The sequence below is a fragment of the Cupressus sempervirens genome, chromosome 2, assembly GCF_028749045.1.
Source record: "Cupressus sempervirens isolate cs-2001-9-10 chromosome 2, ASM2874904v1, whole genome shotgun sequence".
Taxonomy (NCBI): Eukaryota; Viridiplantae; Streptophyta; class Pinopsida; order Cupressales; family Cupressaceae; genus Cupressus; species Cupressus sempervirens.
The window spans coordinates 683,793,573-683,818,579 of record NC_143119.1 but is presented as its reverse complement, the minus strand read 5'-3'; the positions used below and the strand labels follow the sequence as shown (position 1 = coordinate 683,818,579).

Here is a 25,007-nt window from a genome sequence, read left to right as displayed (position 1 = left end):
GAAAAAACTATTTAATAATTACTAATTAATTATTAAATAGAGATGCAAAAGGTACACAAAGAGAAATCTTAAGAAGGGAATAAAGCAGATTTAATAAATGAAATTAAATTAACACTTTACTCTAACATAACCTATGTTTAGCACAAGATACAAATTGTGCAAATAGTTTGCAAGTAGTCCTCACATTAGACTTTTAAAGAAAAATTAGATTGGATTATGATGTGCACAATCATTATAGATAGCTCAAAAAAGTTTCTAACAAAAATCATTGTTATCCATAAGAAAAATTATAATTTTCTATGGAAAATCATTGTTATTAATGGGAAATAAATGGAAACTGCAATTAAAATCAAAACTTTGAGGACTAATTTTGTGCATTTGTTAAGAATCAACCTCATAAGACATATTGGTTTTGACCAATGATATGGTAGGTAAATGAATTTTAAAAAATAAAAAAATTAAGAATTGCATAATTATACTTTTGTAAAACTATGTTTATTTAAAAAAGAGCATAATAAATTATTTTTATTGGTCAATATACTAATTGTCTAATAGAGCACAAATCAATACAATAGTATTGCCTTATGGCAAGTACTAATAAGTCATTGACAAAGAAGCTTTTTTCCAAATTTGATATCAAATAGATTCTAAAATCTCGTTCTTTTAGTAATAATTTTAATCTCAAACTAGATACTAACTCCTTGAGCATTTAATTCACTAACTTACCATTTATTATTCAAATATTTCATGACTATACTCACCTTAAACTAATTTATACTTCCAATGTTTACTAGATTGATCCAAGTAAAAACTTCATGTTTTTTTTTTTTTTTAAAGCATCATTTGAAACTAGACAATCAGAACATTTTAGTTTCACGAAAACAAGTTGAAATACACGATATTGACATTTCTATCAAGAGAGTAATCTACAACAATTTGAGTAAACACATATCTAAACAAATAATAACTTTTGATTAAGTACACGTGTTTGGAACCAATCTATCAAATTCAATTAGCACTTAAACGTGGACCAAATGTACCTTAAAAAGTTTGGACCTTCATAACATACCATTCTTCTCACTAACTAAAATTAGTTTTCACCCTGCATGAATACTTTTAAAATAGAAATTTAAAGCATATTGCCTAATCTTGAAATTTATGTACTTGTATGCCACTATTCAGATTGGTCCCAATGTAGGGTGGCACAAGAAGAACAATTCTCTTGTTTGATTGAGTTGATCTACACTCTGGTGCCATAAACAGAGTGCACACTCCAATTCACCAGCAATATGACCTCCTTGGCCAACCCCAAATAATAATTGTATCCTTTCATAACAAGTAGCTATAAAGACTAATCTCCTTTTGGCATCTAATCCAAACTCCACGTTGCGCTGAAGTTGTATACCAAGTGTTTCCATTTAGAAGTTCCCGCCTACACTCTGAAAATTTAACTCATTACTACATACTCATCTCTAACTTTTAGAGTATAAGACACTGTGATAAGAGTTTTTATCTCTAACTTGAGAAATATCCATGCCCATGATATCTGTCTTCCCTCCTTGGTATAGAAATTACACGACAAGAAAGTATCCAGGTAACTAATAAAAAAAATTCTATTAAGAGTTTTGTCCATGATGTTAGGAAACTATTACATATATTTATTACATTTGTCATTGTTAGAGGACTTGAACTTGTTAGAATTTTTATTACAAATGGAGCTCACTTCTCTTACATTAGTATACAATCTATACAACAGATATATATACTTTATGAAAATTGATTCTACTGATATCTTCAATATATGATTAGTCCTTATGTGTTCCTTGCATCTAATCATGTCTATATAGTCTCTCATCTTCTCTAACCATCAAATCATACACATGTCATCATAAATAAAGCTTACATAGCATAATCATATCATAACATATTCATATATATCTTCATATAGAGAAAGGTGATAGCCTCCCAATTAGATCAATAACTTGGTTTACAAACACAACTCACGGATTAGACATCCAAAATGAGCAGTTATATTTCTAATAGAGAAGGTTCATTTAAATTGTCAACCCGAGGATGTATACTTGAAACAAGTCTGCAAAGTATATGCACCATGAAACTCTCTAAGTTATTCTATCATTGCAAAATATAAATTATAACAATGCTGAAAATAAATCTAAGTACACAGTAATGGCTGCAAGAAACTACACAGTAATGGCTACAGGAAATGTATACTACAAACTACAACTTTTCATATATGTCTGCATCTATCTACCTCTCTACCTCTCTACCAAATATTTGATTACAATTTTTGAATATATAAGATTACTAACTCCCTAACAAAAATCTAACAAGTTTTCCATCATTCGTTTAAACAAGGAAGAATCTTATTACAAAAGTAATGACAAAGTGTGTTGAATTTCAGTTCCACATTTTTAGTAGTCCACTCAAACGCATGGATCTCCTTCATTATTACGAATTATATCAAACCACTTTACCATGTTATGCTCCTCCTTTTCAACTTTCTAGATCATTTTGAAAATCTAAATTTTATTAAGAAATGTGAAAGTTATGGTTGTTTTTCTGAAAGTGGTTTTATGCTGCTTGAAAATGTGCCACTTTTTCCTCAACCAACTTCTGATCTATAGTGCTCATTAATTGTTTCGAACCAACTCAAATTCTCAAAAGAGTTTATGCTCCTTGTTTTCAGCTTTCCAAAACCATAAGCCATTCTTAATTTCATTAAGAATTGAGCGAGATATGATTATTATTCTGAAACTGACTTTTAACTTTATCTTCATTTCCTGCACTTGCTAAATAGTGACAAGTGTCAACTTGCTTCTCCTTCTTTTTAGCTGCATGAATGACTCAAATAACTCAAAAACAACATGTTAACCACCTCAAGAATATTATTATTCAATTTTAACCATTTATCACAATAAATCATCATAATCTAGCATCAATTAGCTACAGATGCAATTGTTAATCAATAAATCATTAATCATAGTTAATGCTTCGTAAACCAAGTTAATGTATGGAAATGGCTTGGAAATATATTAAAACCATGGGGTAAAGTGTTATAACAAATGGATATAGATATGACATTTTATAGGCTCATCAAAAGGGTCTTTTTTAATACCCTTTTCCTAAACTTTGTCCAGTTAGTTTGAATAAAAAAATGTGTTACATGTTTCCAAAACTTGTCATCACAATCTTCTAAGTGAGGGTAAACATCTACAATTTCTTTTCTGCATTACTAAGTTCTTGAATTTTGAAGACAATTCAATTTGTTAGTCTAATTATCTATTTTTTATTGTATATTCTAGTTTTGTGATAACAGACTCACTTCATGTAATTCACCAAAAACTCACTCCAACTAACATATTAAAATTAAAAAACATAAAATTAACATCTATACTCATTTCTCTACCATATACCAAAATTGTGGACTTTTTTGTACTTCCAATGAAGCTCGCTAACTAAAACTATACAATTGTTGACAATTTTTCCTAGTTACCTTTAGACAATTTCTTCATCAAATCTTACCAAACTGTTAACCTTATCATAAGCTATGTTAACTAATAACAATGTTTCCATCAAATGACAACATGTATCCATTCATATTAACCAACTTGCCAACAATTAATTGCATGTTTCACATAGTGTTATGCACTAATATTCAAAGATATTAAATGCATTAATTATAATCACCAAAAAAATGAATAAATCATCATCTAGAGACCATAAAGGAATCATTAGATAAAAAATAATTAATAGTGACACATTTTGATTTGATTCGATAAAAGATTATAAACTATATACACTTAGATTTTTTCCTATGATTTTTACTATTGCTTCATTTCTACGCATTAGTCAAAATAATAATTCCTTGTAATGTAACGATATTTTTAAAGACATTTTTAAATATTGTTGGTTGAAAAACTTTTGAAGGGGGTTGCATATTATATCAAGGAAATTTGTATACAAAAGCATTACTAATTGCTTGAATGCATTTTAAAATTTGAGTTGAAGTTTATAGCTAATAATTCACCTCAAACTAACAAACTTGTCCTTTGATACAAACCCAACATAGAATTTTAAATAAGTTACCAACAAAGAGACATTTTTGCCAAATTTGACATCGAATAGGTACTAAAATCTCATCTCACACTAGATAATAACTTATTGAGCATTTTTCTCACCAACTTACAATATATTATTCAAATATTTTATCTCTATACTTTCCTTAAACTTATTTATACTTCCTTATTTACTAGATTGATCCTATAAAAACTTTATTTTTACTTTTTAAAAGCAAAGTATTATTTAAAACTAGACACTCAGAACAATTTGGTTTTATGAAAATAAGTTGGAATACGTAGATATCTTGACATTTCTACCAAGAAAGTAAACTACAAAAATTTTAGTAGGCATAAATCTAAGCCACAAGTAACTTTTGGTTAAGAAAACACATGCTAGGAACCATGTTGGGGCCCAATCTATCAAATTCAATTGGTGTTGGAACATAGCCCAAGTATAACTTTAAAAGTTTGAACTATCATGAATGATCTTATATGACATACCATCATTCTCAGTAATTGAAATACTTAATATAATAGCCTATAATGTCTTATAAAACATAAATTTAAAACATATTGCATAATCATGAAATTTATGTACTTATGTGCCACTATTTAGATTGGTCCCAATCAAGGGTGGCATAGGAAGAACAATTTTCTTGTTTGATTGCATTGATCTACACTTTGGTGTCATAAACAGAGCACACACTCCAATTTTCCAGTAGCACAACCTCCTTTGCCAACACCAAATAAGAATCCCATCCTTTCATAACAAGTAGTCATAAAGACAAAGCTCCTTCTGGAGGTTGATCCAAACTGCACATTATGATGTAGTTGTGTGTCGTGTTTCCAATTAGAAGTTCTCCCCTGTACTTTGCAAATTTTACTCATTAGTTGATCATACTCATTTATAACTTTTTGGATTACTTAAAATCACACACTAAGTCTTGATTCTTAAGTTAAAAGTGTTAAATAAAATAGAAGATGTGGTAATATGTATGTTTGTCTCTAACTTGAGCAACATCCACACCCATGATATCTGTCTACACTCCTTGGTACAAAAATTGCACCTCAAGAAAGTATGGGTAACTACTGATCTTGTCTATTTTCACCATCATGTTCTTCCCTGGATACTCACATGGTATTCTGTCAAATGACCCATTTCTCTCTAAATCATTTAAATAATTTCAATTTGATTATATGTTCAATTGGGACATGACATTCTATCAAAGAAGAAAGAAATAATTCCTTTCAAATGACACTTTTTCCTTTATAACACCAAAATTGTTTCAATTGTATGTTTAGTTATTATATGTTTCTACCAAAAAAAATATTGGGTCAAGATTGAAACAACCCTTTGACCTTGTGTGGTTGAATAGTGAGAATTTAAAATTGCATGAGTTATAAGTAGAGTGGGTTTAATTATGGAGAAATTTTATAGTTAAGTGTGTTTAAGTTATAATAGTGTTGAGATGAGTGAGTTCTAGTGCTTGAGTTAGAGTGGTACTAGGATGGATGATCTCCTAGGAGGTCCCTAACATCACCTAGGTGTAATGAATGCTAATTGTTCTATTCATTATCATGAGATATGGGTTCATGTGAACCAAACAAGTAAGCTTGAAAAAAATAATTTAAATTTGACTATTTAACACTTTTAGCCTAGGAATCTAGCCTTAGTCTTTAGAATTTTATGATGAATAAATTTGTAGATCCCTAGATATTTTACATGCAAATAACCTGTTACAAGGAAGTAAGAAAGGTAGAAAGAGATAAGGGTTTTCTCAATAAACAAGAAGATTGTATTTACTTGTACAAAATAGAATGAATGAATTTACAACCGATCAATCCTTATGAAGGAGATTGAAAACCTAAAAGGGAAACCCTAAGAGGTAAATGACATTTAATAATTACTAATTAATTATTAAATAGAAATGCAAGTATATAAAGGGAAATCTTAATAAGGGAGTAAAGGTTATTTAATAAATGAAATTAAATTAACCTTTTACCCTAACACCCCCCATAAGATAAGCAACAATGTAGATACAAACAATTCAAAAATAAAACTTGGGTCCTAACAACAAGGCCTGATGAGGTACCCAATAACAACCAAATCTTTATGAAACAAAGAAACATGGAAAACCACATAGGAAAAAACCTACTCCAAAAAGTGATAGCAAAGAAAAAAGTGTAAATGATATGTCTCAAGAGATTCTCTCAAAAGTGTAAATGATATGTCTCAAGAGATTCTCTCAAGACCATAAGTACAATGAAACCCCCTATGATAGAGGATTTAGACTCCACAACCCCCCCGAATGACATAAACCTTATGTCGATGAACATAGCATTGTGGCTCCAATACTAAAGAAGCAAAGGTAGCGAATAAAAAGGATGGAACCCTTGAATGTAAGGTGAAGCTAGAAGTCCTAGTTGATGCTCAAAAGATAATGCATGAGAATCCTAAAATGGAATCTCCAATGGAGGTGAAGGTGTATTGAATCTATCATTTGAGAGGAGATGTGTGTCCTCTAATATATCCTCAAAAACCACAATAGGTGGCTCAATGACTAGAGCTACAATGGTAGGAAATGTTGAAGAGTAATCTTGTGCAATGGATGGAATTTGAACATGAGATGGAGGTGTAGAAGTCACAACTTTGATCTCAGGAACAACACATAAGTTCAAGTGATTTGACTTCACCTCAGTAGTCTCTCATGAAGAAGGAGAGTGAGTCTCCAATAGTGGAGATGGTGGACCGAAATGAGAGAAGGAATACAGGTGGGAAGAATAATAAATAGTCCCTGTAGCAATAATATTTCATGTCTCACTATCTTTGATGTGCACTAAATCTTATACAAACTCAACTATCTTCCCTATCCCACAATGTGTAATTTGATAAATAGAGAGAATGTTAGAGGATAAAGATGGAACACAAAGTACATCATGAAATCGTTAGAAATGGAAAGGAGTAACTAAGAGGGGAGGGGTGAATTAGTTACCATGAAAACAAATCCAAAAGTCCCTTTAAGATGTCAACACAATATAAAATCAATAACTTGGTTAACACTAAATATTCTATTGTAACTCTATTCAAATTGAATATATTACTATCACTCAGTTAGCAAAAAGATCTTCAGATATTAATGTGATTAACCTTAATTAAGTTAGTTGCAAAAACATAAAGCAATGACACATGAGACACCAAGATTTAAGATTTAACTAGCTACTATTTTTCACTCTTTTAAAATGAGCCCTGTTAGGATGCAACCCTGTTAAAGGTTACAAAATAAACTATTAGGTGTGACCCTATTAAAGGACTTAATTCACCATGTTAGGAGTGGCCTTGTTAGAGGTCTTCAGAAACTTAAATCTAGAAATGCCATGTTGTTAGAGGATTTACCAAATAGCTATTAGGATAACTCTATTAGGAGATTTGATTCACTACTACAATAATTAGAGAGTAAAAATGACTTGACCTGATTGCTGATGCAACTGTCTTGGCTGATTTTAGATCTTTGTTCTAGCTTGATTACTTGATCCTCTTTGACTAGAATGTTCTTTACATCTTGGTCAACTCAGATACTATGTCCTCTTGCATATATCCTTCCAATTCACTTCCTTAATTCATCTTCTTCTATCTCATGCTTTCTATCTTCAATCCTAAACTTGACCTTATATGAATAATATTGTGAAGTCATCTTGAATATACTTTTAATTAAACAATTTTAATCTCTTAAGTTGGCTAGCATTAGCCAATAAATTTGTTAGACTCAATATGTTGTCAGTCAACTAATATAGAATTGAGTACTTGGTCAACTTAGAGAAACTCTTCATTAACCAACCCAACTCGGTCAACACAAGATCCATGCTAACTTTCCTTTGGTAACCAAGTAAACTCAGATAATACAAGATCTTCCTTCAATGCCCGAGTGAGCTTGGAAAGAACAAACTTTGAACTTGGTTATAACTGGAACACTCAACATACATAGGAAACTATCTTTAATGCCCAAGTAAGCTCAATAGTCACTGACTTTCTTGGTAAGGCTTGACATTTTGTGTAGCACCAAAGACAACATACAATTGAATAATTTTTTCAACAATCTCCCTCTTTGGCTTTGATAGCAACACAACATGTCATAGTACAATGAAATTTTAGAGAAAATAGAAGTAAGGATAATATCATTAGTTTAATTCTAATTCTCATCCATGAGAACTCCCTCTAACATCAATCTCTCATCTGGAATAATTCTTTGATTTCTCTAACTGCATTTTCTCCCTCTGACAGAAAACTCTCCTTCTTTATTGATACAAAATTTCTCAATTTCTCTACTATGACAATAATATCTCCCTCTTTTCCATCTCATGAAAAAGAAAACAATCAATGGATATTCCATATACCTGATGTACCAATTCATATGCAATCTACTCTAATAATATTGCATCAACTCGACTAATCTGCAATTGCTCAGTTGATGCACCACTAAAATTTGATTAGTGAGCTTCAGATAGGGGAATGACCCCTAGCTCACCTCTTAGATACAAGAATGCATCCTTAGGTAATGGCTTAGTGAATATGTCTACAATTTGTTCTTTTGTATTCATATATTCCAATCTCACCTCTTTTTCTTTCACTAATTCTCTCAGAAAATGATATTTTATTGCATTGTGTTTAGTCTTGGTATGCATCACTGGATTCTTTGAAATGTTGATTGCACTAGTGTTATCATAGAAGACAACTATTGGATCCTTGATTTCTTCCTTCATACTTGACAATAATTGTTTGAACCAAATGATGTTGGAAATATCAACTATTGTGTTGATTGCTTCCTTCCAGTATTTGATTACAACATTTTTCTCTATTATTAGTGTTCTTGCACAGTCCATAATAGATATATTTCTTCTTTTGGCTATGCCATTCTGCTGAGGTGTACTAGTTGTAGATACCTATATTTTGATTCCTATTTCATTGAATTCATTCGAGATGAATTCTCCTCCTCTATCTGACCTTAGACACTTTAGTTTCTTTCTTGTTTCTTTCTCCAATCTAGCCAGATACCACTTGAATTTTTGAAAGGCTTTAGATTTATCTTTTAGGTAAATAACTGTCATCATCCTAGAATAATCATCAACAAATAAAATAAAGTACTTATCTCCACAATAGCTTTCTATGCCAATGGGTCCACAAAGATCTATATGAACTAGCTCCATAACTTCTTCAGAGTGATAGTTCTTGCTTTTGAAACTTGTCTTTCCCATCTTCCCAATTTGACAATTTTTGGATATCCCCATATCAAGTTTCTTTTAGACTAGGAATGCTTCTCACTCTTTTGTTCTTTCTTATATTGACTAGGTTATCAAAATTCACATGACACAAACTTTTATGCCATAATCAACTTTCCTCTATTTGAGCTAGGAAACATGAACTTTCAGTTAGATCTAGAAAGAATAGATTACTTTTTGTTTGATTGCTAGTCCCAACCAAATTTCCTTTCCCATCCACCAACTTGGCCTTTCCATTCATAGATTCTACCTTGAATCCAATGCTATTCAATTGTGCCACACTAAGTAGATTGTGTTTCAGTCCTTCAACCCAATAAACATTGTCACATCTGAGTTCATCAGTCAATGTAATGCAACCTTTTCCTATTACATAACAAGGTTCCTCATTTCCAAATTTGACACTCCCACCATCATAGTGTGCCAAGTGCTCAAATTTAGACTTATCACCAATCATATGGTGAGAACAACCACTATAAATAATCCATGTGTCATTTTTGCTAATATGAGAAATGAGGGCCATCTTATCATTTTCATCATTTGATTCATCTTTTACAACAATGTAAACTATTTCATCTTCATCAATACTATTGAAGTATTTAGCCATGTAACAAGATTTCTTACCTTTATCCTTGTAGTCTTTGTAGCTTTTGAAATCTTTCTTTCCTTTGAACTCATCATGCTTCTTTTCTTCTTTGCCTTCTTTGTTAGGCCCTTGGAAGTGTGAAGACATTATTAGACTTCAAGCACAAAAAGGGTACCAAACTAGAAAAAAATCCAAAAAATACCTATACCATTGTCTCTTTCTCTCAATCAACTTTCTAGTTCTTCCTTCAGATTGAAAAAAGAACCCTGTATGCTCAAGTTGGAGCCAAACAACTGACAGGGCCTCTGGAAGGGAAAACAATTGCAAAACTCTTTAAATTTTTTGAATAGGAGCTAAAGATAAGCTCCCTGGCCCTCTATATAACCACAAAATGGGAAGTGGAGGCTAGGTGTAGTGGTGGTGGCTTGCAGCGGGCAACGATGGTGGCGAGATGGTGGTGGCTATGCAGTGGTCAAAGCAGTTGGCCCTTGGTGATGACTATGGTGATTCTGCTATGTTTAGGAGACTGTGGCAGTGGTCGCTGCAGTAAATCTAACTACTGTGGTAAAAAAAGACTGCATTTGTTTTTTTTGTAGTAAAAAAAGACCACTTTTTCTTTTTTTGTGATTTTTTACAAAAATCTCTATCTCGAAGTGCATGCAAAGGCCGTACGACCTTGTTATGCAAAATAATTTTGCCTTCCAGGTCAACATTGTACAAAATTGACAAACTTTATATGAAAATTGGGGTTTTGACACCTTTTGAATCCAATCGTGAGGTTGGTTTGGCTTCAAAGTGATCTAAAAAATCATAGAACCCCCTATTTGCATAGAAAATACCTTAAAAATGCTAGGTCTGTTATGTTAAACCCTCATTCTTCTTTTTATTCAAACAAGAACAGGCAGCAATAGGAAAGGCTTTGATACCATGTAGAATTTGATGGTAAAAAAATTCATATATCTCTAGATATCCAGCATGCAAATAACTTGTTACAAGGAAGTAAGAAAGGAAGAGAGAGAGAGAGAGAAGGGTTTGCTCAATAAACAAGAAGATTTTATTTACTTGTGCAAAACAAAATGAATGAATTTACAACCAATCAATCCTTATGAAGGAGATCAAAAACCTAAAAGGGAAACCCTAAGAGGTAAATGTCATTTAATAATTACTAATTAATTATTAAATGGAAATACAAGTGCATAAAGGGAAATCTTAAGAAGGGAGCAAAAGTTATTTATTAAATTAAATTAAATTAACCTTTTACTCTAACAAAAACATGGCTGAATGAGTGTTGAATCTTGATAGCAATATAACAAATATAATTTTCTATAGAAAATATCCCCTACTTATCGATATAACTAATGCCAATTACCCACCATTTGTACTCAATATCCACAATGCCCATCTTCAAAAGCTTAGAAGATTTTGTGGGTTGTGCCAATTTTGAAAAAGTGTCATTGGGAACCATAAAATTCGTCTGAGTGTTTTCAGGGAAGTTTGAAATCAGAACATTTACTCTCGAGTCCTACAAATCTCATGATTAGTGCATCTTATCTGCACAAGATATAAAAGTTTCAATTGATTTTTGAATATTTAATAATTTTAGTCTTAAAATAAATTGTCAACACATATTACTATAAATTGTTAAGAGACAAAGCCTACCTAGTTAATGGAAAGGAGTGGGAAGAGCTTCTTGAACCCATAACAAAAGTTACAAATAATGACCTAAAGAGCTAGAAAGGGGAAAGTAACAAAGGAAAGAAGTAAGGTATGCATGTGAGCCTATATTAGATGATGATGATGATGAATACTCACCATCAATTAGTAGCTAAAGTAGTGATTTAAGGTCTTCAGTGCACATACACTCAAAAATAAAAATTCTAGATAGAGAAGTGACAAGTGCTATGAAATCCATAGAGCAATATGAACTCTATCATTCCTCTCTCTCTCTCTCACACACACACACACACACACACACACACACACACACACACACACCCTCCTCCCTTGTATCTCCCTCACCCTCCTCCTCTCTCTGTATATCTCACTCTCATTGCTTCTAGCTCTTCATAACCCAATGGAGTTATGGAGAACTAGAAGCAATGCTTTGAGTTCTTAAAAATGCAATCAAATTTTGTTAAGCATAACGTGATCACATTATGTAAAAGTTCAAAATTTTTAATATTTTTTTCTTGGTTCAGTAATGAGCCAAGGCCCATTTTGAAATTTGATTGAAAGTACACATAACATGATTGTGTTATGTCTACTTTTTCAACATTTTTTTTTGTCAACTTTTTTGCACACCATCTTGGTGCATATGCCCTTATGAAACACCCACATTTGATAACTATGACTTCTATTCTACATGGTTGAATGGAAGTAAGTGTATGAAAACTTGATTAGTTTACTTGGTTCGTGTTAGGATTAACCATAGAAAAAAATAACAGTTACATGCAAATATAACCAATATCAGAAAATAATAGATGACATAGAAGAGAACACTAGACACCAAGAATTATCGCGGTTCATCCAATCCTTAAACTACGTCCACCAACAAAAAATCTAGTAAAATATTATTACTATCCATTGATTACAATCTGCAATCCCTTACAACTCCATACCACTACAAGAAGCTACAATATCACAATACATTATGAAATCCTTAACCCTAAGCCTTTTTATACTAGATTTTTACCACTTACAAAATTAGGGCTTAAATAAGTCACACAATAGAAAAATTATAGCTGATGCCTTTTACAATGTAAGGTAATTTTCAGCTTTGGGGGTGCTACCCACAAAAACTCCTGCAAGGGCATTGCCCCTCGACCCCAACATGTACTGCGATAGGGAGCACACCTGGGGCACTACCCCTTGACCTTGTCTTAGGGGCACTACCCCAAAACCCTTGTAGAAATAATCTGAGGAGAAAGTGCATCGAATAAACCTCCAACTCTGATTAGGCTTTGTTAGTCCTCATTTTCACTAGGCTTAATGTCCAATTTTTTTGTTGTGAAAGTATTTTGGTTGAGTAGTTGGGATTAATTGCAGCCTATTTTCATCCTCTGGTGAAACCCTCATTTTGATATTCTTTAGCTATGTCAATTACCTAGGCTTTCCCTAAATTTTCATGAAAACATTTTACCCTAGCAAACCCTTTTTTTAAAGCCTCCACTCTTCAAAATTTTAAATTTTCAAACAACCTCTAAGGTTGACACTTTATGCTAACCTTTTTCTTTTGATGAGAGCTCATGGGATCTTAAGTGTGCAACTAGGCAACTAAAGTTAGTCACAAGGTCGAGGCTCTTCATCAAACTGTAGCATCAAATGACATGACCCGATGAGGTAGTTATTTTCCTTTGGTCACTAATTTGTGGCAGATAGGCACTGAGGCTCTTCTCAAATTGTGACTGAGTGAAGCAGTTGGTGATGGACTTGATCACATGGTTGCCTAAGTAAAATATTATGTCAAGTTTTGGAAAGCGACTATGTGATAATTGTTTCATTCCTTGTTCATAGTGTCATGACAGTTACAACCTTTCTGTGGTTTGTGGTGCGACCAAGTGAAATGGTTATGATCTTTGGGGTCATGGCTTTGTGGTTTAAAAGAAAGAGTTACATCTTATGTTGTGATTGGGTGACAATGGTTAAATAGTTTGTTTGCAATTTGTTCATGTAGTCGCAAGGCTTTCATGAAGATAAGGGTTTTTAGTCCCATAGTGTTAATCTCAGATTACTTTTGACAAGTGAGTGTCTATAAACTTAAGTTATTTACTTAGTTCATGCCAAACAAGTAACATATGCTGAGCACAACATATAAGTTAGAGCATGCCGAGTAAATGTGAGTCCCGAGTCACTCATATGCCAAGTCACTCAAGTGTCGAGTAGATAGTATATGCCGAGTGATTTAGTTTCCAAGCAAGCAGTGCATGTCTAGTCATTTAGATGCTAAGTGACAACATTGAAGTCATAGTTAGTGCCAAGCACCATGGACTTCAGATGCCGAGTAACACAATTTTAAAATAGGTATTTGTATTGGCACAAACTACTATGTAAACCATGTTTGAGCCAACTTAAGGATTAATTTAAGATCTTTTGTTGATAAGGACAAATGTATTACATGCATCCAATTAGGTAAAGGGAAGGTTTAAGAAAAAATATGGGTAAATAACAATTGTTGATTCATACTTAACCCTAAGTCACCTAGGTCTTCTTAAGGAGGACAAACCCTAAAATTTTTATGGGATGATCAAAAAGAGAGAAGGAGAGTTTGCATGCACAAACATGACATTAATGGTGACCAAGGTATTATGATTTGAAGTTATATAGCAAAATCAGTTAAAGGAGAACAAGGAAGGAAATAGTGAACAACATAGAGACATCTGATCAAGAAGGATCGAGTACACATCTGTATAGAGATGATATGATATCAAGTAACAAAGTGCTAATCATAGGGTCATTTCTGAGACATTCTAACCGGTGAATTAGTTAAATCTCTTAACAAACAAACTATATTAAAATCCTCTAACAATGTGCTTACTTAATTGTGAGTTGAAGTCCTTTAATCAGACACACTTGTAACAAGGTATTGAAATACTTTAATAGGGTAAGACTTAACAGTATTTGTAAGATTTTAATAGGGAAAACCTTTCATAGGGTAGATCATGTTTCATGATCAAACATTGTAACCTTCATTAGATACAATTTATTACTGCAATAGTGAAGATTTGTGGGTCTCATCCCCACCCTAGTTTTACCTTCTCATTGTAGGGTTTCTAGGTAATCATATCTAGTGTCATACATGTGCAAATGCTTACTTGTTTACATACTTTAGATGTATATGCTTTATATGATATTTTAAATTACTTCTTGAATTGAGAGATGGATGTATGGTGAATATTTTTATGAGTTAAAGTTTAAAGCATTGATTCATGCCCCTAGAGTTTACCTTTCCTATTATAATTCAACCAATTGGTATCAGAGCCAAGTTCTCTAAAAGCAAAGCCTAACAACTTTGAGGAAATATCTAGAAAATGGGAGTCTAAAAGCTAGGAAAGATTATTGAGAACCAGAAGATTGAGATACAATACATCAGTTGAATGAAGTAAGAGAAGATCTAAAGAAATCATTCAGAAGAAGGAAGGAAATTCCTATTGAGGAGAATGACACACAATACCAAGAGATGGACAGTACTAAGCTATTTGCAAATGGAGAGTCCAATAAATTTGATGCAATAGTTGTAGAACTAATGAAAAATAATAGAACCCTAGTTGAAGAGATCAAAAATCTTAAGATAGAGCAAGAATCACAAGCCATATTACTATGTGAGGTGACTGAAAAGAAAAAGAAAGCTATGGAAGATAAAGTCATGATTGAAGATGACAAAAGAGTTTTGACTAGTAGACTAGAAGAGAGATCATCAAAGCTAACTAGGATTGCTAACATGCACTTACAAACCTTGGGTTAAATGATGATTGCAAATCATGAACTGAATGCCAAGGATATTGAAATCACAACACTAAAGTTGCAAAATGAACAGTTGAGCAATGATTTGAAAAGGGAATATGAGTTTGTTGAAAGTTTCAATAAACCAAGCCATCAAGTACTTTGAATAATTGATGAGATCTCCTAGATCTAACAATGATACATCTGGACTAGGATACACTATTATTGAAGGAGAATCATCCAAAAAAGCTAAAGAAAGTAGTAAAAAAGGTAAGAACTCCAAACCTACTTGTCATAATTGTGGAAAGATAGGACATATTGCTAATGCTTGTAGGAGCAAGATTGTAAATTAGAATGTTAAGCAGAAAGACATGGGTCATTGTCACAAGTGCAACAAACAAGGTCATCAGGCACATGAATGCAGAACCAAGACCATGCACACTCAAATATTTAAAGGATACTATTATAACTATCATAAGTATGGACATAGAGATTTTGAATGTAGATCCAAACCCAAGTGGTCATCAAACAAGCAGAAAAAGGTAAATAACAATGGTAACTCTTATAATTGGAATTATAATATAAGGTATAGTTGTCACCATTGTCAAGAGTATGGACATATTCTTGAGAATTGTATTAGAACACATTTCAGAAGTGATTACAAAAAGTGGTTGAGTCAAATCACACGTTTTAGTTATTTGAAGATGAGTCACATCAGCAGATATTGTCCAACAAGGTCAAAGGCACCAAGTTGTGAGTTCAACAAAGGTAAAGGCAAGGCAAATATTGAAAATTTCAAAAATGAGATGAACAATACATGGAAGAGAAAGGAAGATTGTAGCACATCAAGTGTAGATGCTAGGATCACTTCACCCAATGGGTTAGGTGATCACACCTCATCAATTTAAGAAATCAAGAGGTATGTGTGATTGATATTTAAAAGATATGCCATACATCAGTTCCAAGGATTTAGTTTTGAAAAGATCACATATGCATAAATAAAGATGCAAAGTGTTGCTAGAAGTCAAGGATAAATCTTTAAGCTGTCAATTTTTCATGTTATTGCTAAGCATGAAAGAAAAATTTCATATGGTTGCCGAGTGAAATGTTAGTGGTAGTTGAGCTAACAAAATTTGTTAGTTGAGGTTGACCTCGTAATGGTTGCTAAGCATATGGAAAGACACGTGGATGCCAAGTGAGCCAGAATTTTAATTGATGCCAAACAACTGTGTAAGCACTTAGCATTAATAAATGCAGTGTTTTAAGGGCTATTTGATCAATTTTTGCTCATTTAACATCATTCAAATTTGAAGGAGAACATGAAGAGCTAAAGGCAATCTAGAGAATTTGATCTGAGTGATTGCAGGAGATTTAAATGGCTATTCGACACCATTTCAACAGGACTTATAAGGTATTTACCATGTGCCAAGCTATGCAGTTTTAAAATTTGCAAGCCCTTGATGCATGAAATGACATCTAGTTCTTCTAAAGCAAAAGGTGTAGAGGGAAAAGAGGTTTTAAATGTTCAATTGATTAGCAATAAACTTAAACAGCTTATTTTCAAGGCTATCCTAGATATAGCTTATAAGTAGGATCCCTCCGGTGCATTATCCATGATACCACCACAAGTATTGATGATTCAAGATGTTAGGAATTGTTATACATGCAAGATTGGAAGCATAGGATACATGGAAATCAGAGAAGTATATGGGAAACTATGTGAAAATAGAGCACTAAAGGAAGATATTATATTTCCTAAATTTGATTATGCAATAATCACAATGGAGCAGATGCGTATATTACAAGAGGCCATGCAAAGAAGAAACATCAATAACTATTCAAAAGGGAACATAGGTAGAAGAAAGCTTTGATTGATATCATAGAGATTTTCTTATATGTATTCAGTCTGCCTACTCTAGATGAAACAAAACCCATCATTGAAAATTTGACCAATATAGTGGAAAGAGTTAGTGACACAAACCTGGATGCTAATGTCAAACTATTAGAATGATATGAAAAGAAGTTTCAAAACAAGGTAAATGCGAAGATATCTAGTGGTATTACATTCACACAAGTTGAGCTAGCAACCAAGATAGAGAGTGTGAAGAAGGTACTAGAGAGTATTTAATCTTTATACATCAAACTGTGTAATCCTACACACTTCACACAAGAGGTAAGTAATCACATCTTGAGTTTGGAGAGCCAAATACAACCATCTTGTGCAACATTGCCCAAGTCTCTAACTCAAAGTGAGAAACACTTTAGGACCCTCTTGTAATCCTAGAGTCAGTTAGCATCATTACAAGAAGATGCAACCAACATAAGGGCTAAACTAATTAGCATCTAGTCAACATTGATTCCTCACATGGAGATTTTACACAAGGAACTAGGCTATGTAGAAATAGTTATGAAGAAAGACCCCAATCTTTCTACATTAGATAGCTTAGTCCACCTTGTTGTCGAGCTAGCCATCCTAAGTCTTTGGAGGTAGCTTATGATAATTGGGATGCTGCTCTTAAAATTATACATGAGGTCCATAAATATTTTTTGGACAACTATACTATAGGTGTATAACCCATTGACATTAGTGTCAAAAAGAGGGAGTAAGTGCAACAGGGGAGCCAATGGGGGAGAACAAGAAAGTAGAACAAAGAGATATCTATACCAAAGAGGGAGTAAGACACAAAGAAGGAGTAAGAGAACAACAAGATGTAAAATTAGTTTAGACAAAAGAAAAGAAAGACTACTAGTTGATGCAAATCTACTCAACAGGAGAAAGATTTTGATATATAGAGAATAGTACAAAATAAATTAAACAACTCAGGGGGAGTTATAAAATTTTGACATATAAGTCATGTTGCAAAATTTTGATATTTTGAAATTTTGTGTAGAATCCAAATAGACATCTATGTTATGCTTGTAAGAATAAGATTATTATTGTATGACCAAGTGTTTTTGACACTCATGTCAAAGGGGGAGATTGTTAATATTGGATTGGTTTTGAAAAGTGAGTGTCTATACACTTAAGTCATTTACCCAATTCATGCCGAACAAGTAACATATGCCAAGCACAACATATAAGTTAAAGCATGTCAAGTAAATGTAGGTGCTGAGTCACCCATATTTTGAGTCATTCAAGTGCTAAGCAGATAGTATGTGCCAAGTGATTAAGTTGCTAAGAAAGTAGTGCATGCCGAGAGTCATTTAGATGTCGAGTGACAACATTGAAGTCATAGTTAGTGTCAAGCACCAGGGACTTGAGATGCCGAGTAACACAGTTTTGACATAAATTTTTTGTATTGGCACAAACTACTATGTAAACCATTTTGAGCTGACTTAAGGATTAAATTTTATGATCTTTTGTTGATAAGGATGAATCTTAAGTGGGAATCCCTATGTACTACATGCATTCAATTAGGTGAAGGGAAGGTTTAAGTGGTAATATGGATGAATCATAGCCATTGATTCATACCTAACCCTAAGTCACCTAGGTCTTCTTAAGGAGAACAAACCCTAAACTTTTTCTAGGATTGTAAAAAAGAGAGGAGTGTTTGCATGCACAAACATGACATTCATGGTGACCAAGGTATTATGATTTGAAATTACATTGCAGAATCAATTAAAGGAGAATAGAGGAAGGAAACAGTGAATAACAGAGAGACATCTAATCAAGAAGGATCAAGCACACATTAGTATAGAGGTGATCTGACATCAAATAATAGAGTGCTAATCACAGGATCATTGCTAAGACATTCTAATAGGTGAATCAGTTAAATCTCTTAACAGAGCAATCCTAATAGGCTATATTGAAATCCTCTAACAAGGTGCTTATTTAATTGTGATTTGAAGTCCTTTAATAAGGCACACTTCTAACAGGGTGTTGAAATCCTTTAATAGGGTAAGACCTAATTATCTTTGTAAGCTTTTAACAGGGCAAACCTTTCACAGGGTAGATCATGTTTCATGATCAAATATTGTAACCTTCATTGGATACACTTTATTACTATAGTAGTGAATATTTGTGGGTGTCATCCCCACCCCAATTTTACCATCTCATTGGATGGTTTCTAGTAATCATATATAGTGTCATACATTTGTGAATGGTTACATGTTTACATACTTTATATGGTATTTCAGATCATACTTTATATGGTATTTCAGATTACGTATTGAATATAGAGATGGATGTATCATGAATATTTTTATGGGCTAAAGTTTAAAGCACTGATTCACACCACCCTCTCAGAGTTTATCTTTCCTAATGTAATTCCAACATGAAGGTGCAACTGACTACCACCTATCCTGGCAGGTCCCCTTTTTAGTTCAATACTATATAGGTTGATGTTTTATTTTAACTGCTACTGTTAGATTGTCCAAGATCTACAATAGGTGTATACCTACATTATGAAGATGAAAGAAGTTTAAGGGAAGTGGGGATATGCCCTTGCACCACGTGTATAGGTTGGTCCATGGTTTAGAAATAGTTAAGGTTTTCTTTGTCTCATGGTCATAATGGGTTAGGCACAAACTATGGTTAAGGTTGTGATATGGTGATTTCCTTGTCACGCAGTTGTAAAGGTTAAAATTGAGTTAAAACTTTTGAGTTTGATGTGGTGACCAAAGAAGGATACAGTTGATTGCATGATCATGGGTCAAAAAATTCAAGGATAAGGTTAAGTTGCAAAATGGTGACTAATTAAAATCCTTGTCTTGTAGTCACTGAAATAAGAGGTTAAGTTGGGTTTTAGTCACAAAAATTAGAAATGCTCTGGATCACATGTTTGTAGGAGTTAAAGGGTAACCTTGAGTTATAGTTGCAGAGTTGCGACTGGCCACCATATGGATAAAAAGGATGATATGGCATTTTAGTGTTAGGTAATGTGGCATATGGGTAGCCCTTGATTGGTTGTGAGTTTAGACAAGGGTCATAGGTTTGCAGTTGTGCTTAAGCCATTGATTAGATGTGGATCAACGATTGTCATATTTTCACATTTTGAAGATGCACAAAAGATAGCCAAAGTGGGGAAATGACATGAGGCACATGTCCTAGTGGGCCCAGATAGTAAATCTAGAAGAAAAGATAGATAAATCCAAAGCTGACATGTGGGACATTGTAGGAAGGTTTAAAGGTCAAACAAAAGTGTTTATGAAGTGTTGTGCACATGGATATCATTTGGCAGCAATCAAGGTTTTGACTAAGGCTGATGGAAATTTTGTAGGGACAAATTAGAACTAGATAAACATAAAGAAGAAGTGCCAATGCTCAGAGTTCATGATCTAATTGGATCTGATCTTCAGTTGGAGTAAAGAGATTTTTTATGAAATCTTATACATTGGGTAGCTTATCAAGAAAAAGTTGCTATCTTGATTGGAGAATTGATAACCCTGACAATTGAGGCAACCGAAGTTTTGATGATCAAGGCAATAGAGGAAAATCATAATTAAATGTATAACTCCTATAGTGAATGTCGCCATACCAATTTAGTGGTTGTTGTCCTAATTTTGATACACACCATGATAAATGCAATATCTTCTACAATCTTTGTATGGTTTTTTTCTTTTCAATCAGATTTGACAGGTCCTCCCATCTATAGCTAGTTGCAATCCTATTTAAGGATTTCTAGGATGTGGAGCTGGGGTCAAAAGTCTATAGATTTTGTTGTTCTATGTCATTTTTACAGTCCATCCAATTTTGTTGATTATACATGAATATCTTTAGACTTGTAAACCTGATGCTATAATGCATATGAATGGTTTGGTTGTCAAGTTCTAAGTTATATTTTGAGTCCATATCAATATTGTGCTCATTTTAAAAGAAAGTAATACAAAAGGAAAATCTGCATATTTGTGTATTTGAGGTTTGTCTCTTTTTTGGTGTATATATTGTCTTGAGATTGAAATGAATAACATTCTTTCAATTTAATACATTTTGGATGAATTGTGTATCTCTGATCGATTTCTCTTGATTCAAACAATTAAGTAATCACTTTTAGTAAGTGGTAGGGTTTTGGATATATGAGAAGGATATGATAAGAATGAAGTTCAAATTTCAGTATTGATATCTAATTTAAAGTTAGTTAAATAGGTCTAAGGTTGTTGATTTTGACTCTATATGACAATGGATAAGGCATTGATCAATTGATATCAGTTTCAAGTTGATGGGTCTTATAATTGCAAAATAAGTATATCAATCAAAATCATTTTCTCATTTTATATAATTGAAGAATTAAATTTTTTGGTCAACACTTGTTTGTAATAGTTTTCCTTCTAGTTATAACTAGCTCTTATGATTAGAGAGTCCATTTGCAAATCCAAGAAGAATTTGTGACCATAATCTTCTATAAGGGGTAGGTTTGAAAGAAGAAGTATAAATGAGTAAATGTGTGAAGAGAGAAAATTTTGTAACCAATTACCTTCATATCCTCGAGGTGCACCCGCCTTGGCCCTATAGAGCTTAAAGTGCAGAGAGTCTTGTGTACTCTATTGAAGTTCGTTCATAGATGAGATTAACCTTGTTGAAAGTAGGACTTAGCTAATCCTTAGGCTTGTTTTAATCTTATGCATCCTGATATTGGGTTTAGAGTACCCAATAGTCCAATAAAACACCAACAGGCTCCACATAACAACAGTTCATAGGATCAATTTCTATATTTTTTGTACATTGCAGAAGCCAAGGTGGTAAATTCCTATTGCTTGACGAAACTCTTTGCTCTTGATGGTGAACAACTTGTGCTTTTGATTTGAACTATGTAGAGCATTCAGAGTAGTAGGTAAGTTTTTTTACCCACTCATCTTCTATATTACTATTGATGAATTTTAAAGGTGGCATCAACATAGGTAACATTAGATTTTTTTTCTTTGGAACAAAGGCATCACTAAAAAAATAAAGAATTCCTAATGCTTTCATTTGTAATCGATTAAGAGGACTTGAAATTTTGATCAAATAATATAAAGGGAAATGAGAATTGGAATTGCCAATTCTAATTCCATATATTTAAGTGGAATATTGAACCCTCATTTTGGGTTCAAAATGGGAATACAAATTTGACTCCCAATTTTTATCTGGTGCACCCAAACTGAACTAAATTTTTTAGGAATTTGTTGATTTTGATTCCAGTTCAATTCCCTAAGGCTGAGATTGAGATTGTCTAGACTTATGAACAAATGTTTGTGTGTTTCTTCTAAATATTGAATGTGCATTTCCTTAGAGAAAATTCTTTCTTTCAAGGCATTATTGTGTCAGTGTAGGAAAAATAGCTTATTCCATTCAAATTTTCCACCCTATGAGGATCCCAACGATGTGGAGTGCAACATCAATCAAATAGTTTGTGCATAATTTTTATGAGATTTAGAGTACATAATCAAATATAAAAATATCACAAAGATTATGCAACATGTCAGTCCTTGGTTCTTAACCAAAGAGGCTAGGTAAAAAAGCTGACCTCCATAAAAAAAAAAAAAACCTTAATATACTATCTCAAAAGAGGGATAATGGAAAATAAGAAAGAACATATAGAAGCAAAATTATTTTAAAAAGTCAATATATTCAAAGACTAGAAAAATAGTATTCTACATAGTGGATTTACTAAGTGGCCAAAATTTTGTTCTTTGCAGAGGTCCATAGAAGGGTAAATTATCTACAAAATGACATTGACTAATTAAAATCCTTACACTATCGTCCAAACTTTTGTTTAATTTCTACAATTCAACAAATAACCCTAACCTATGTTTAGCACAAGATACAAATTGTGCAAATAGTTTTCAAGTAGTACTCACATTAGGCTTTTAAAGAAAACTTAGATTGGATTATGATGCACACAATCATTATAGCTACAAGAAAAAATTCTAACAAAAGTCATTGTTATCGATAAGAAAAATTTGAAGTTTCTATGGAAAATCATTATTATTAATAGGAAAAAAAGGAAATTACTCTTAAAATTAAAACTTTTGAGGAGTAATTTTGTGTATCCTTTAAGAAGCGATCATATAAGACAGACCAATGATATGATAGATAAATGAATTTTAAAAAATTGAAAAATTAAGAATTGCATAATTTAATTTTTGAGAACTATGTTTATTTAAAAAAAAACATAATAAATTATTTTAATTGGTCAATATACTAATTATCTAATAGAGCACAAATCAATACAAAGTATTGCCTTAAGGCAATTACTAATAAGTCATTGACAAATTAGCCTTTTGCTAAATTTGACATCAAATATATTCTAAAATCTCATTCTTTTAGTAATTATTGTATTTGTTGTAGGCTAATACTATAGCAATCGCTTCAACTTAACTATTAATTAATCTTTTTAATTTCAACCAATTAGATCAATGCATTTTTATTTTAAATTTTGATCTTTGATTTTTCTAATGTATATATGTGAGTTTTTTAAATTCTAAAATCAATTAAATTATTTTACTTCAATTTAATTGGCTGACATATAATCTTATAGGAACATATTTCTAGGAACCACTACCCTACTATTAGGCAATATTTTAGCACATGTCCCTTAATAAATCAAATCAAATTTAATGCTACTAATAACAACTAAAATATGCAATAGATAAAACATATTGAATAGTTGATCAATTTACATAAAATAATAATACACTAATATACAACTAAGTTATATTAGCAATATTACATTTATATCATAAATTTTAAATTTTCACATGTATAAATATGTATGTACTTTGCAAATTTTCATCTAAAAATGTTAAATAATAATCAAATATCAAAATACTAATTAAATTATATTAAACACTGTTAAATTTTTAATTTTTCTACTCTATCTAATTATCTACTATAACTTACATCACTTACCTTACGAAAAATACAAACCACTATGTGGCACTTGTTCCAATCTCAAACTAGATACTAACTTCTTGAGCATTTAATTCACCAACTTACCATTTAGTAATCAAATATTTCATCTCTATATTCACCTTAAAAGTTAATTTATACTACCATTATTTACTAGATTGATCCAAGTAAAAAAATGTATTTTGTTCTAAAAAAAAAGCATCATTTGAAACTAGACAATTAGAACATTTTAGTTTCATGAAAACAAGTCAAAATACTAGATATCGACATCTCTATCAAGAGATAAATCTACAACAATTTGAGTAAACATATATCTAAAATAATAATAATTTTTGATTAAATAGACATGCTAGGAACCAATCTATCAAATTTAATTAGCAATGGAAAGTGGCCCAAATGCACCTTATGAAGTTTGAACCTTCATAACATACCATCATCCTCACTAACTAAAATTATTTTCCACCCCACATGAATACTTTTAAAATAGAAATTTATGTACTTGTATGCCACTATACAGATTGATCCCAATGTAGGGTACACTCCAGTGTCATAAATAGAGTATAAATTCCAATTCATTGGAAACACAACCTCCTTGGCCAACATCTATTAAGAATCATATCCTTTCGTAACAAGTAGTAGTAAAGATAAAACTCTTTTTGGTGGTTGATCCAAACTCCACATTGTGTCATAGTTGTGTATCATGTGTTTCCAATTAGAAGTTCTCGCCTACACTCTAATAATTTAACTCATTACTACACACTTATCTCTAATTTTTAGAGTAGAAGACACTGTAATAAGTAAGTTT

The 25,007-nt window shown here is 32.3% G+C and overlaps 1 pseudogene; it reads right to left on the bottom strand.

Annotated features, from left to right (window-relative positions):
• Nucleotides 1-1,174: 1,174 nt before the first annotated feature.
• On the bottom strand, nucleotides 1,175-21,794 carry LOC149575216 (expansin-like A3; annotated as a pseudogene).
• Nucleotides 21,795-25,007: the final 3,213 nt, after the last annotated feature.